General features: G+C 49.6%; 1 protein-coding gene across 1 annotated transcript in view; it reads left to right on the top strand.

Annotated features, from left to right (window-relative positions):
* Window positions 1–12,901, top strand: part of LOC138953122 (dynein axonemal heavy chain 6-like) — a 141,426-nt gene that overhangs the window by 94,424 nt on the left and 34,101 nt on the right. The gene's annotated exons all lie outside the window — the stretch shown is intronic.

Below are 12,901 nucleotides of genomic sequence, written 5' to 3'. Positions count from 1 at the left end.
TAGGCAATATCCATATATAGTTGTTATATGACAGGTAAGAAAAAATATTCAGTGAGACAACCTGAATATTCTAAGTCAAGTCCAAGGCTATTGGAAAGAGGTTGAAGGTGTGGCAGAGCCAGAAAAGGTACCCAGTAACCTTACCTTCTATACCTGTTATGCCCGCAAAGGCACAAACAACCACAACCCCTAAAAAAAAAAAAATTTTTTTTATTTTTTTTATTTTTTTAATTTTTTTTAAATATATATATATATATATATATAACCTGACATATAGACAAAAAACCCTATAATATGCATGTACCAGATCCTGAAAGGTAGTGGTGTGTGAGATCTTAGGACAGCTCAAAGGTTCTTTAGCAAAGTTGCATCTTAGTGGAGACACGTGCTACGGCCGCCATTTTGTTTACGGCCGCCATTTTGAATCCACAAGGTAGGTGTTACTTTCATATGTTCGTGAGTTGGTTAACAGCAGAGGCTGGCTGTACTTTCCGTTCTGTAAAACAGCGGTTCGATATATAAACGTCTTCTGTGAAGAACAGCCCTTCTCTACTGAAAGAGAATTATTCTTGCTAAGAGTAAGAATAAAGTAGATACAACACATGAATGCCGCATGGCCTGTGTAACTGTATTGGACGAAAACGTCCGAGTTTGGTACCCGCGTGACAGAGAAAAACATCCCTCTGTTGTGCGTCCAATTGATCAACTGTGTGATAATTTATATAGAATAGGAAAGGAATACCCACAGTTTGAAGTCTTGAAGAAGACTAACCAAAAAATACCGTTTGTAAAAACAATCCACGGTAATTCGTCAGTATACGTCTGTACTCGTAGTAGCGAGAATTTGAACTGAGGGAGTATGGTGCGCATGCGTGGAGGGTCACTGCCGGTAGGGGAGACTACTCCCACAAATGGCGCACTGGCGAAGTAGCCAAGAGTTAGCAACCTTGAACATTTATTGGTTGCAAGGTGCTACTCAGTCTGATACTCATAAGTAGGGTAACTCCTTATAGTTAAATTGAGGTGATGTATTCGAAAGAAATACGCTATCCCGTCTATAGTATAAGGGAAGCAACCCAAGCAAAAAAGTAGCAAGCTTGCTACCCTGGGTTGCCTCCCGTAGCGTGCATCACGCCACAGATCTCGTACCCAATACGAGACACCCTCATTCGACATCTTTCAGCCAGAGAGACAGGTCGTGCTTGATTTCGCTCCTAGGCTGTTGTTTGCTGTCTGCTTGACACCCACCAGCCTCGGCTCCCCGTCTGCTCATAGCTGTTTCTAGCGGTGAGATTGTTCCATTTTGTTGTTGTTTGCTTTGCCATTCTGCTGAGAATTTTCTCGTCCCCGGACTTGTGAATTTTGCTCGGTAGTTTGTTGCTGTGGCCGCCATTTTGGTCGCCATTTTTCGCTTACACGTGGTGTTTTTTGCTGGTTAGTTTGGGTCCGTGCTCGGACTTTTAGCGTCGACCAGTAGCACTATTACCTGCTTGTAACTTGTACTTTGTGCTAGTTATTCTGCTGAAGTTTTAACGTCCTAGAGACTTGTGTATTTTCAGTAGTTTGTTTTCTCGCGTGACAGCATGTCTGATAGTGAGAAAAAGCGAGCGGCTAAGGCCGAGAGTAAGGGCAAAGGCCCTGGCAAACCTAAGTCCTCGGCTTCTACTTCTTCGGCTAGGAACCCCACGGTTCACGTTTCTGACCCGAAGACTAACTTCGTTTTTTCGGTGCCCATTTCGGCGCCGGAGGAAACTTCGTCTCGCTCGCGGGCGGCGGGCATTACCGCTACCACGTCCGTTTCGAACCCGGCGCCTGTGCCGGAGGCTGGCACTCTTGCGGCTAGCCTTTTGTCCTCTTTGCTTCCAGAAATTGAGATGGCGCGGACGGACCCTGTTTCCAGCTCTGCCTCCCTCCCGGGGGTGTGCGACCCTCGGTCGTTGGCTTCCTGTGTTCCTGTTGTTTCCGGATCACCTGTCCAGCCTGCTGGCTTCGGCGTTGGTGCTGGAGGCGGTGAACAGGGAGGCGTTTCTCTTCTCGGCCGGCGCTCGGTGGCTACCGCTTGCGGGAGTGCACCTGAGCAGGTCCCTTTTGGGATACGGTCGTCACAAGGTATGTGCTCGCAGCAGCCATCCGCGGCAGCTGCACTTCCGGCTCCGGCCGGAAGTAGTGGTTCACTGGACAGCGGACAGACCATGGTCCCTGCCGGTTTGAGCTACGAATTACGTAAGCAGCCGTCCGCGGCAGCTTCCCTTCCGGCTCCGGCCGGAAGTAGTGGTTCACTGGACAGCGGACAGACCATGGTCCCTGCCGGTTTGAGCTACGAATTACGTAAGCAGCCGTCCGCGGCAGCTTCCCTTCCGGCTCCGGCCGGAAGTAGTGGTTCACTGGACAGCGGACAGACCATGGTCCCTGCCGGTTTGAGCTACGAATTACGTAAGCAGCCGTCCGCGGCAGCTTCGCTTCCGGCTCCGGCCGGAAGTGTTGGTTCACTGGTTTGCGGACAGCCCATGGTCCCTTCCGGTTCGAGCCTTGCCCTGCTACAGCAGCCGTTTCCGGCAGCTGCTCTTCCTGCCTGGGCAGGAAATGTAGGTCAAACGGGTCGTGCACAGTCATCTGTCACTTCCGGTTCCGGCCTAGGGCTTCCGGGTTGTGGCTTGCAGACTCCTCAGCACCAGCTATGGCATAGTTCTGCTGTTGCGTCTGCACTCCCTGCTCCTCCCGGCTTTTCCGGTTCGGTTCCCGCTGCTTCCGTTGTGTCGCCGGTGAATTTCGAATACGGTGGTTCTCCTGGGCATACAGGCTTTTTGCCTCTGTTGGGACAGCAGCAGCCACCCACTTCGGTGGTGGCCGCTAGCTCCTCTCTTCAGCTGCCTTCGGTCGTTGGTGACTCTCATCTTCCTCTTAGTCAGGGGTGCGAGTTTCATCGATGGCCAACAGGATGGGCGTTCGGCTTACGGCCTTCCCTCGCAGCGTCATTTGTCGGGTTCTTTTGGCTATGAGCCGTCCCCTTCAGGTGGCGTTTCGGACTTCGGGTCCGTGTACGAGGAGCAGCTGCCTTCGGCGGCTCTGGCCAGCTTCCGAATTTACGTCAGCAGTCGTTCGCGGCAGCCGCTTCCAGCTCCGGCCGGAAGTAGAGGTTCACTTGCTAGTGCACAGACTACTGTCACGTCTGGCTCGAGCCTTGTCCTATGACAGCGGTCGCCCGCGACAGCTGTTCTTCCGGTTCCGACCGGAAGTGTAGGTTCACTGGTTAGTGCACAGGCTACTGTCACGTCCGGTTCGAGCCTTGCCTTACGTCGGCAGTCGTACGCGACAGCGGCACTTCCGGTTCACGGAAGTAGTGCCTCGTTGGAAGGTGGACAAATAATGATCCCATCCGGCTTGAGCTGCGCTATACGTAAGCAGTCGTCCGCGACAGCTTCTCTTCCGGCTCCGGCTGGAAATGTTAGTTCATCGGGGTGTGGGCAGCCCATGGCCCTTTCCGGTTTGAGCTTTGCCCTTTGCACGGCAGCCATTTCCGGCAGCTTCGCTTCCGGCCTTGGCAGGAGGGTAGGTCAAGCGGGTAGTGCACAGGTTACTGTCACTTCCGGTTCTGGCCTACGGCCTACCTTTGGGTTCCGAGCTTCAGCTCGTAGGTGGCTCAGCACCAGCTTTGGCATAGCGCTGCTGTTGCTGCCGCACTTCCGGCTCCTCCCGGATTTTCCGGTTCAGTTCCCGCTGCTTCCGTTTGGTCGCCGGTGAATTTCGAACAAGGCTTGCCCTATGGGCATACAGGCTTCTTGCCTCTGTTGGGACAGCAGCATCCACACACTCCGGTGGTGGCCGCGAGCTCCTCTCTCCCACTTTCCTTGGTTTTGATTCCTCTCATCCTCCTCTCAGTTAGGGAATGAGCACAATCGATTGCCAACAGGAAGGACTTCGGTCGGCAAAGAGGAAGCAGCTACTTCTGGTTTGAAGAATCGCCCTTAGTAGCTTTTTGCCTTTTCGCCGAGCCCCCCTCTTCGACAGGGGGTGGCCTCCGGCGTCGGTTTCGTTGCTGGTTCCTCAGGGTTCAGCTTCGGAGCTGGCATCGGAATGCCTTGCCGCTCCTGCGCAGGCTTCCTCCTTCGTGCCCTTAGCGGACCAGAGGAAGTTGCCTTGGCCAAGGTCGTCTCGTAGCTGCCTGTTGGCCTTTCCCCGTCCGCGTGCACCGTTTTTCGGTCACGCCGGAACTTCTTTCGCTTCTTACGAAGCCGTTGAGGAAGGATTCGGTTCTGCCGTTCTATGGGCAGAATCTCCTATTCTCTGAGGAAGGGGGCTGACAACTTTTGGAACTCAGTTCCATTTCCGAGACTCTCCTGCGGGCGCTTTCTCGCGCACTGGCAGATTCCTTGGTGCCCTTTCCCCTTAGTAAAGGGCAGGACGCGGAGGAAGTGTCTCACTCCTCTCCACACTTACAAGGGTGAACGAGGCACAGATGAGGCTGTCCTCTCTGCGCTATTTCCATGCGGTCTCGTGCGGAAGGGACTTGTTTCTTGCCCACTCCCGGTTTTCTGAGGAGTCGACAAGGAACATTCTCAGTTCGTCATCCTTGGTGGACGGTCTCTCTCCGGCAGCCTGGCCTCTCATGCCAGAAGCAGGGGATTGAGACCAACAGAGAACAGCGGTTCCCTTCTTTTGAGCTTCAATTTGAAAGCAGCAAAAGCAGGCCGCTCCTAAGCAGGCTATACCTAGCGGACTCAGCCTAAGCGGCCTACGTCCTCAGCTCAGGTGAGATTGTTTCTTTCACAGCCGTCATAGGACGCTGGGTTTTTGAAACAACAGCCGGCCTTAGGGCTTCGGGGTTTTAGCCTCGGCGGGAGCAACAGCCATTTCATCCGTTGGAGGTGGTGGTTGTTGTTTTCCTTGTGCTTGTGGCTTCGGGCTTCGACGTTCTTTCTCTTTCCCAGCGTATGGGTGCTGAGAGGTCGATTTCCGTTTAAAGGGGGGTTTCTGCCTTTGGGCTTCCCCGTTTTCTCTTGCCACCAGCTTCTGGACTTGGTCCAGGTTTGTCTTTCGCCGAGTCTGACTTTGTCTTTCTCTAGCGATCAGACGCGTTCTGGTGTTTCGTCCAAACTTAAGGTTCACTTGAGTTGGCCTCGGAAGTAACATTCAGATTTTCCTGAGGGTGCATTGTCTGGGCAACGCATGTTTGAGAAGTCATTCTTGGCTTGTCACTTTTTCTCAGGTTTTTTGGCTACTCCTCCCCTTTGTGGGCAGAGGTCTAGCTAATGTTCCAGTTTTCTCGGTGCTGGCCTCTAGGCCAGCATCTTTTTCGGCGGCCGAAACTTTTGGTTTCTTACTGTGCCTGTGTACTTTGAGTACTTTGGCGCAATGGCCGGCCTACGGGCAGCAAGGCTCTCGGCCTTAGCCTGTGTTATAGTCTCCTGCCTGTCGTGTTGCGACTTTGGCAATTGGTTCTTGTGACTGCGGATTTCGTCTCTTCCTCTTCTCCATCATGCTTGCATGATGTGAGTTGGGACGATTTCTGCCGGGTTGGGCTTCCGGCCTGGTCACCCCTTCTTCACTTGCAACTATGACTATTACTGAGAACTCTGGTCTCGGGAGGCTGACGGCTGGTTCGCTTCACGGTTTTCCGTCTTTCTTACCAGCTTCGTCCTTTCTGTTTCGGGTTTTTTGATTCATTTTCAATTACCTACAAGCAGTCTGCTCTGAGATCACGCTGGCTTTCGTCATTTTGTTTCCGGTCTCCGGTCACATTAGGATTTGGCCACTGCGGGTCCGCATTTGCGGTGCTTAGGCACTACCTTAGGTCGCTTCGTCCCCTTTTTTACCCCTCTCTCTGCTTGCGCAGGGAGGGGCAAGGGACGACTGGTGACCGTCTCCCTTGAGTTTTGCTCATTGAGGTGGACCCTGGTACTTGATACTCAGGCGTCTCTCTCTTTCCGGTTTGGAGTTTGGTCACTCTTCCGGAGCTGACTGTTCTCTCAACGGCCTTTGGGCCTCACTCCATCCCAAAGTTTTCTTACTTTGGCATGTTTGCCTTATGGTCTCCGTGAGGGTCGGTCCTTTTCAGGGCTTAGCCGGCAACCTTACGCACGGATCTTTTCCAGGCCATTAGCATTTCCTTCCATTTAAGGGGGGGGGGGGGCAGCTTGTCCTTCCCTCTACTTGGTCGGGTTTATCCAAGACTGGGGTCCTTTTCCGGACTGTTTTACGGTTCAGAAAATTGGAAGAAGTGCTGGGCACAGCTTACTGGCTCTCTGAGGTTGTCTTTCGCATTCTTGCCTGAGAGACATCTCGGCTGTCAATCAGGGTGGTTCTCGGTCCGATTCTGTCCTTTGGCAGTGGGCCAGTTCCTGGCAAGGGTTTAGAGTGAGTCAGTGGTTGCTTTCTCACGGGATCCTTTCCTGACTTTTGGCAGTGGGCCAGTTTCTCGGCAAGGGATTTTCTTGCCTTCCGCCTTGTCATAGCTTATGCTATCTTTCCCTCGGCTCGGCCTGAGCTCTTTTCCAGGGCCTTGGCCTTTTTTGCCTATGGGGTTTGGATGATGTCCTGCGCACAGCTTCTGGCGCTAGGATTTTGTCTTATCAGGTTCTGCAGACATTGCTGCCCTCTGTCAGGATGGGTCTCGGCCTGTTCCTTCCTTGGCGGCAGCTGGCTTTTGTCTCTCCAGAACTTTAGAGTGAGTTTGAACTTTTTGATCTTACCCACCACCTTGTTGGAGTTATCTGCTAATATGTGACTCGGAGTAAGAATATGTAATTTAATCGAAAATTTTTAATTAAATTTTCATTTGATTAATATACTTACCCGAGTCACATAGGTAATTCCCTCCCACCTTCCCCGCTTTTAGTTTCTTTGTATTCTAGAAGTCGAATGAGGGTGTCTCGTATTGGGTACGAGATCTGTGGCGTGATGCACGCTACGGGAGGCAACCCAGGGTAGCAAGCTTGCTACTTTTTTGCTTGGGTTGCTTCCCTTATACTATAGACGGGATAGCGTTTTTTCAGTCTACCTAGCATCTCGACTGCGTCAATGCTAATATGTGACTCGGGTAAGTATATTAATCAAATGAAAATTTAATTAAAAATTTTCGATTACTACGCCCGTATACATTCAATGATTCATCACGTTGAACAACGTAACGAACCGTGAAAATGAAAGTGAAACGGCTTAAAAATGTAACAAAGTTACTTGGTCATAAGTAGAAGGTACTTCAATCATCAATGATACCTTGTTGACACACAGAGCCTAACAGGCTCCGTTACTTGTCTTTTTAACTAGTGAACATGCAATTGAACGACAACTATTCTTTACTCAGTCGTTACGAATGTCGAACAGATATTTACAGCGGTTGGACCGGTTTCATTGGCGCAATAGAACTCCGCGAACGATAACTTACCTTGCCGCTTTCTATGGAAAGCAACGGCAGGTCACCCTACACATCAATGTAGGAATACGAACAAGACCTTCAACTTCGAAATTACCCGGAAGTTTTTTGCGTTTTAACAGCTTTTTATCAACTACAGCGAGGTTTACCATGCGCGTTATCCCGACCGGAAGCGCATTTCTGATCCGAATTTTTAGGCGTACAAAGTACCGAGCGCCCGCGAAGGTTACATACGGCGTATGAATACTTCTGTCATTACAAACTGCGATGACTCTTGCGGGCAGCGTAGATACGGAACGCAGTACGCTTGAACGCTGATTGAACTGAAGGCACAGAGCGCCCGCGAATGTTACATATGGCGTATGAATACTTCGGTCATTACAAACTGCGATGACTTTTGCGGGCAGCGTAGATACGGACCGCAGTACGCTTGAACGCTGATAGAACTGAAAGCGGGTTGTATCGAAGAATAACAACAACAAACCTCGCCCGCTTGGAAAGAAAACCAAACACTGAGATTGAGATATGCGCCTCCGGGAATATTACGGAGGGAACTTCCTTTACTCTCAGAGAAAGGCAAGTAATTCTCTCTCCTATGTTTCTGGGAAACGATGTTTTCTGCGGTTGGCAGATTATGGTTTTGGTATTTTTATCAGATGATCATGGTGGACTCACAGAGACCACGTGGTGGTACTTCTTCAAATTGGATAAAGAATACTTTCCTTGCCAACTTAACTTGATTAACTTGTAAACTTGTATGCGTGCATACATACACATTATATATATATAAATATATATTTAAAAAAAATAAAAATAATAAAATTTCAAATTGACAAGGAAGAATTAAAGTGTATGCAAACACAGATGGGACATCTTTTTGGGATATAATCCTTTTTTCTTGGCAAAGGGTATCAAAGAAGTCAGTTGATGTTACAAATTCCATTTTCATGGAGTGTTTAAATCAGCTATCTGAGTGGTAAAAGATTTAACTTATGGATAAACTCAAGTGTTTACACTTTGAGATTTACACTCAGCTAAAATCTGTTGATACCACAGTGCCAGGAGACAGCTCTTCAAATTCAATTAGAACAGGCACACATATACTTATGTTCTGTTCCAGTGCACAATTGATGTACATTACACTTGAATGACATGTTATGAATAATATACAGTTGAAACCATGCCTTAGGGGCATGAATAAACTTGGTTGTTAACACATGAGTATTACACTCAGCTGAGTTTTCACAACATGCAAGATCGAGCAAGGCTCTGAATAATACTCACAGGGGAGCTTCCTATAATGTTGTCATGCCTCTACTTATTCCTGGTTCGTAGGCAAAACCTAAGCCTTTGACCTTTAACAAGGCCACATCTCTACTGTTGTCACCTAATCCTACGACTAGGTTCTCAGAAGTAGACAACAGGACCTAACAATAAGAGGCCGCCCTTAAATAACACTGGCTCTAGTCAGGTTCATACAAGGGATACAATGTTTATCATTTCATATTATGGAAAATATAACATATTTGCTAAACGGATGTTGTTACAACACACAATTAACTATGCCTCCTAGACAGAGCGGCTACTCTCATGAGAAAGGTACTGGATAAACTCTTGGCACATCCATGCCGTTATCAGTACGAGGGGGAATTAAGTCATATTGACATGTATTTGATATATACGTAGACATTACCAAACAGACAATGTCGGGCGCTCTGGGGGAATACCTCCAGTAAGCACAGGAAGAGACAGGCTTCCTTTTCGCCCTGATAACTCCCAGGATCGTTGCGACAGCTTATGACAGACCCTCCAGCTGTCAGGCAAGACGTCCACTGGGCGTAACATGATTAGAATCTCCCTGAGGTAGCTACAGCCTCGTCTGCAACCTCTCCCTTGAGGTGACCCCGAAACACGGCTGTTGACAGGACTGGGCCCCTCCCACCACTATCTTTGCCAGGGTTCCCCATCATGATGGTGGCTTCATGCATTTTGACTACCAGTATTCAGTGCTGCAAACTGCCTGTAGCGATGCTTCAGCACCGGAAGGACAGCTCCCGCCCCCCCTTTGCCTGTCTACCACCTCCTGACGGACTGAGGAAGACCTAATGTTTAACGCTCTTGGAACTAGACCAACACTTCACGCCTGACCATATTCAGCAGTGCCCGGCTACACAGAAGTCTGGGAGTGTGAGGAGAATGCCTAGAGCCTCCTAGTTATCTTCATCACCTGGAATGGAGAGCTAATGGTTAGAGGCTACAACCTTCACACCGGGGAGCCGCCCTACCAGTAACAAGATGGCACCTGCAATCTGCATACAGATCACCAGTCAAACAGCGGTGGACAACTGAACAGGGTATAGTAGTCACATCAGTTTCCATGCATACGGCAAGCTCTTGAGGTCTCTAGATGTGTCCTTCGGATACACAGATACAAGACAGACACTGCGTACCAAGATAAGAGGAATCAAAGTGTCTCAAGACATTTGCCTGAGGAAACGACTCTGAAGATCACTCACACTTGGAGTGGAGCTTGTTCAACAGGGTAACAGGCCCAAGAATCTTGCCATACAAGCGTCGGGCAACACGGGTGAGCATGTTCAGGCTACATCACAAGGCGGGGAGCTGTTGGAGATAACGCAGAGACGGGGGAAGAAGTGCTCTGAGATCGTCAAGTACAGAATGCTTTCATGACCTGTGGACGGACTCAGCGTAACAACTTGTAAGAGTTGCCCCTTCTTCCTGAATGTCATCTGACACCCGCATCAGCCAGGGGATGATGATAGAAATGTCAGATTGTACAGTCGACACTCAACAGAGGATGTCCGACACCTGTAACAGGTCACATCTCGACTGATAATGGTAACAACTCTGGCAGAAGCATCAACAGGAGAGACGACAGTAGACGTCCTAGAGAAGGGATGGGCCGTTTAAGATCACTGGGCAGGTGCCCCTGAGATGATCAGCAGCTTTTGGAAGACAACCTACCCCAGGGTCAGGCAGTCCTTAGGCTACAAAACCTCATGGTTATCATCCTTGGACCAAGTCAAGAACCGCCCTGATATGGCGCTTCGTGGTCGGCTGGGCGTTAAGCAAACAAACCAAGTCAAGGCAAAACCCTTCAACAGGGACAGCACTCAACCTACGTCATGCTTCAGAGACGGACAGACTTGACTAAAGAGGGAATGTCTCCCGAGGTGACTCCGCCCGTTTTTTCCATGGACTTTCCAGGAAGGACACTGAGAGATAGTCTGAGGTCTGGCCAGCCATCCGCACTATGAGATCCATGGGCCAGATTTCATAGATCAAGGAGGACCTCTCAGCCCATGCGGATTGATTAGTGCTGCCAGACATCTTGGACTGGGTAAACCATACGTCCCTCCATCATTGAGTCAAATTTTCCTGGAACAAGAAGAGCTTCCTCTACCTTTAGGGGTATTGGGTACGGCCACAGACACACTTGGATTTGGGAAGGCTCAGCCACCCCTTCCAACCGAACCTTGAATTGGACAAGCTTCGTTTGCCTCTTACAACTGGCGCTCTAAGATCCCTGGACCACAGAGATAAGACCTAGAGGTATTCCTCCCCCGAAAGGCATAATGAGTGCGGCAATACCTTTGACAGTGGGTGAATGTGTCCATCCCATCCATATGTAGACTCTCAGATGCCTGGACTCAAAAGCTAAAGGAGCTGGAGGAAAGAGACACAGTGAGATCCTAGCAGGAGCTAGGAATACCACACAAGGCTATCTCCCTCGCTCCCAGTCTACGGTGACACAAGGTTATTGGGTGAGTATAAGTTGTGTCACTCTAAGAGCTTGAGGTAGAGACACAGTGAGATCCTAGCTGGAGCCAGGAATACCACACCAGCCTTTTCTCCCTCGCTCGAAGAGCCTGAGGTAGAGACACAGTGAGATCCTAGCTGGAGCCAGGAATACCACACCAGCCTATCTCACTCACTCCCAGTCTACGGCTACGCGTCGTTTTTGGGCGAGAAACGTGGCAACTCGGGTGCTGACTAAGACCTTTGTCAAGTCAGAACTATGCATCAGACCAAGAGAGTACACCTCCTGCCTCAGGCAGGGGCCTGAAAACAACTCTGCATAGTCACCCTAGAGCTCAGCTCCACAAACAGCTGAAGTGCCCCAGAGCTCACAAAGCTATGCTGGTCAGACAATGCAACACTTGCCGCCCGCAGCCACGCCTACTGATAATCCAGATATGGACTTGGGTGATCTAGGCAGAAGTACTACTGAGATCACAACATAAGACATCTTTGTGAGTTCAACTACCAGGGGGCAGAACTTTGCATCAGCCCAAGATAGTGCACCTTCGGCCATAGGCCGGAGAACATCACTGCATAGTCATCTAAGAACTTGTGAGCTCTACAGAAATCTGGAGTGTCCCAGAACCCACAAAACCTATGCTGGGCAGACAACCCAGCAGATGCCACCTACAACCATGTTTACAGAAAACCTAGATCAAGGACCTGGCTGATCAAGCCAGTAAACGGTCCTGCTGAAATCACAAATGGGACCTCTCAGTGAGTTGCATGCCAGGCATGGCACCCTCTTGAGTAAGACAAGAGCGGTCATTCAGCCAATAAGGGCTCAGAGATGCCCATGGTCACTGGGGACCCCCTCACGCTATAAGTGTGGAATTTCAAAGTAAGAAGCAGGTTTTCCCCTTGGGTAAAGGCAATACAGCTGGCTGTCTTTCACTGGCTATTCTAGGACAAATGGTACCTATAACCATTAAGGGTAGGCTTATAGCCCCCACATGCGTTGAGACAGGCACAGGAAAGGTGCAGACAGTGACCGTACTGCTGAGCGCACTTGCGCTTACTTCCTGTCATGCAGGAGGAACAGCTAAGTCAGCCTGAATTTACACTGGTATCTGTGCCTACCATCCTCATTAGAGAGGTAAATTCAGAGAGGATATATATATTCATTCATGCGACTGGCACAATTGTTTGCCATGGAAAGTGGTGCCTCAGACCAGAATTCTACAGGATCTCTGGAAACTCTGTCAATCTCCCTTAAATGGAGGATCAGTCGCAGAGACGCACCTTGGTGATAAGTTCAAGGTATTAGAGGAATTGTTATCTCTGACCATTCCTCATCTTTTAGGTCGTTCACCTGATCCGCCTGCAGAACTTTACGTTGCTGGGGAGTTGGGTCGCTCAAGGCGCATAATGGCAAGTCATAACCATAACCCAACATTGATAAAGACAAGTGATCAGAGGAATAGTAACGACCATCGAGTAGAAACCAGCTCTACATTGACAGGTGGGACTTTCTTTCGATTGTCCCTTTCTGGAGCAAGTTGACACAGTGGCAACAATGCAACTTGCCACTCGCCCGACTCAGGATTTCTTGCTTCTCAGTCCGATGATCTATCCTTTTCTTCCCCCGATTTTACAGGGGGGATTCCGGACAAATGGGCTGAGTCGGGTGAGGTGACACTAGATTACCGATCGAAAGTCAACCCTCCAGCCTGTTATCTATTCTCCTATTAGTTAAATTGAGGTGAT

Source organism: Littorina saxatilis, linkage group LG17 (assembly GCF_037325665.1).
Source record: "Littorina saxatilis isolate snail1 linkage group LG17, US_GU_Lsax_2.0, whole genome shotgun sequence".
NCBI classification, from domain to species: Eukaryota; Metazoa; Mollusca; class Gastropoda; order Littorinimorpha; family Littorinidae; genus Littorina; species Littorina saxatilis.
Note: the sequence above shows the minus strand (reverse complement) of the source record. Positions and strands in the feature narration are given on the sequence as shown.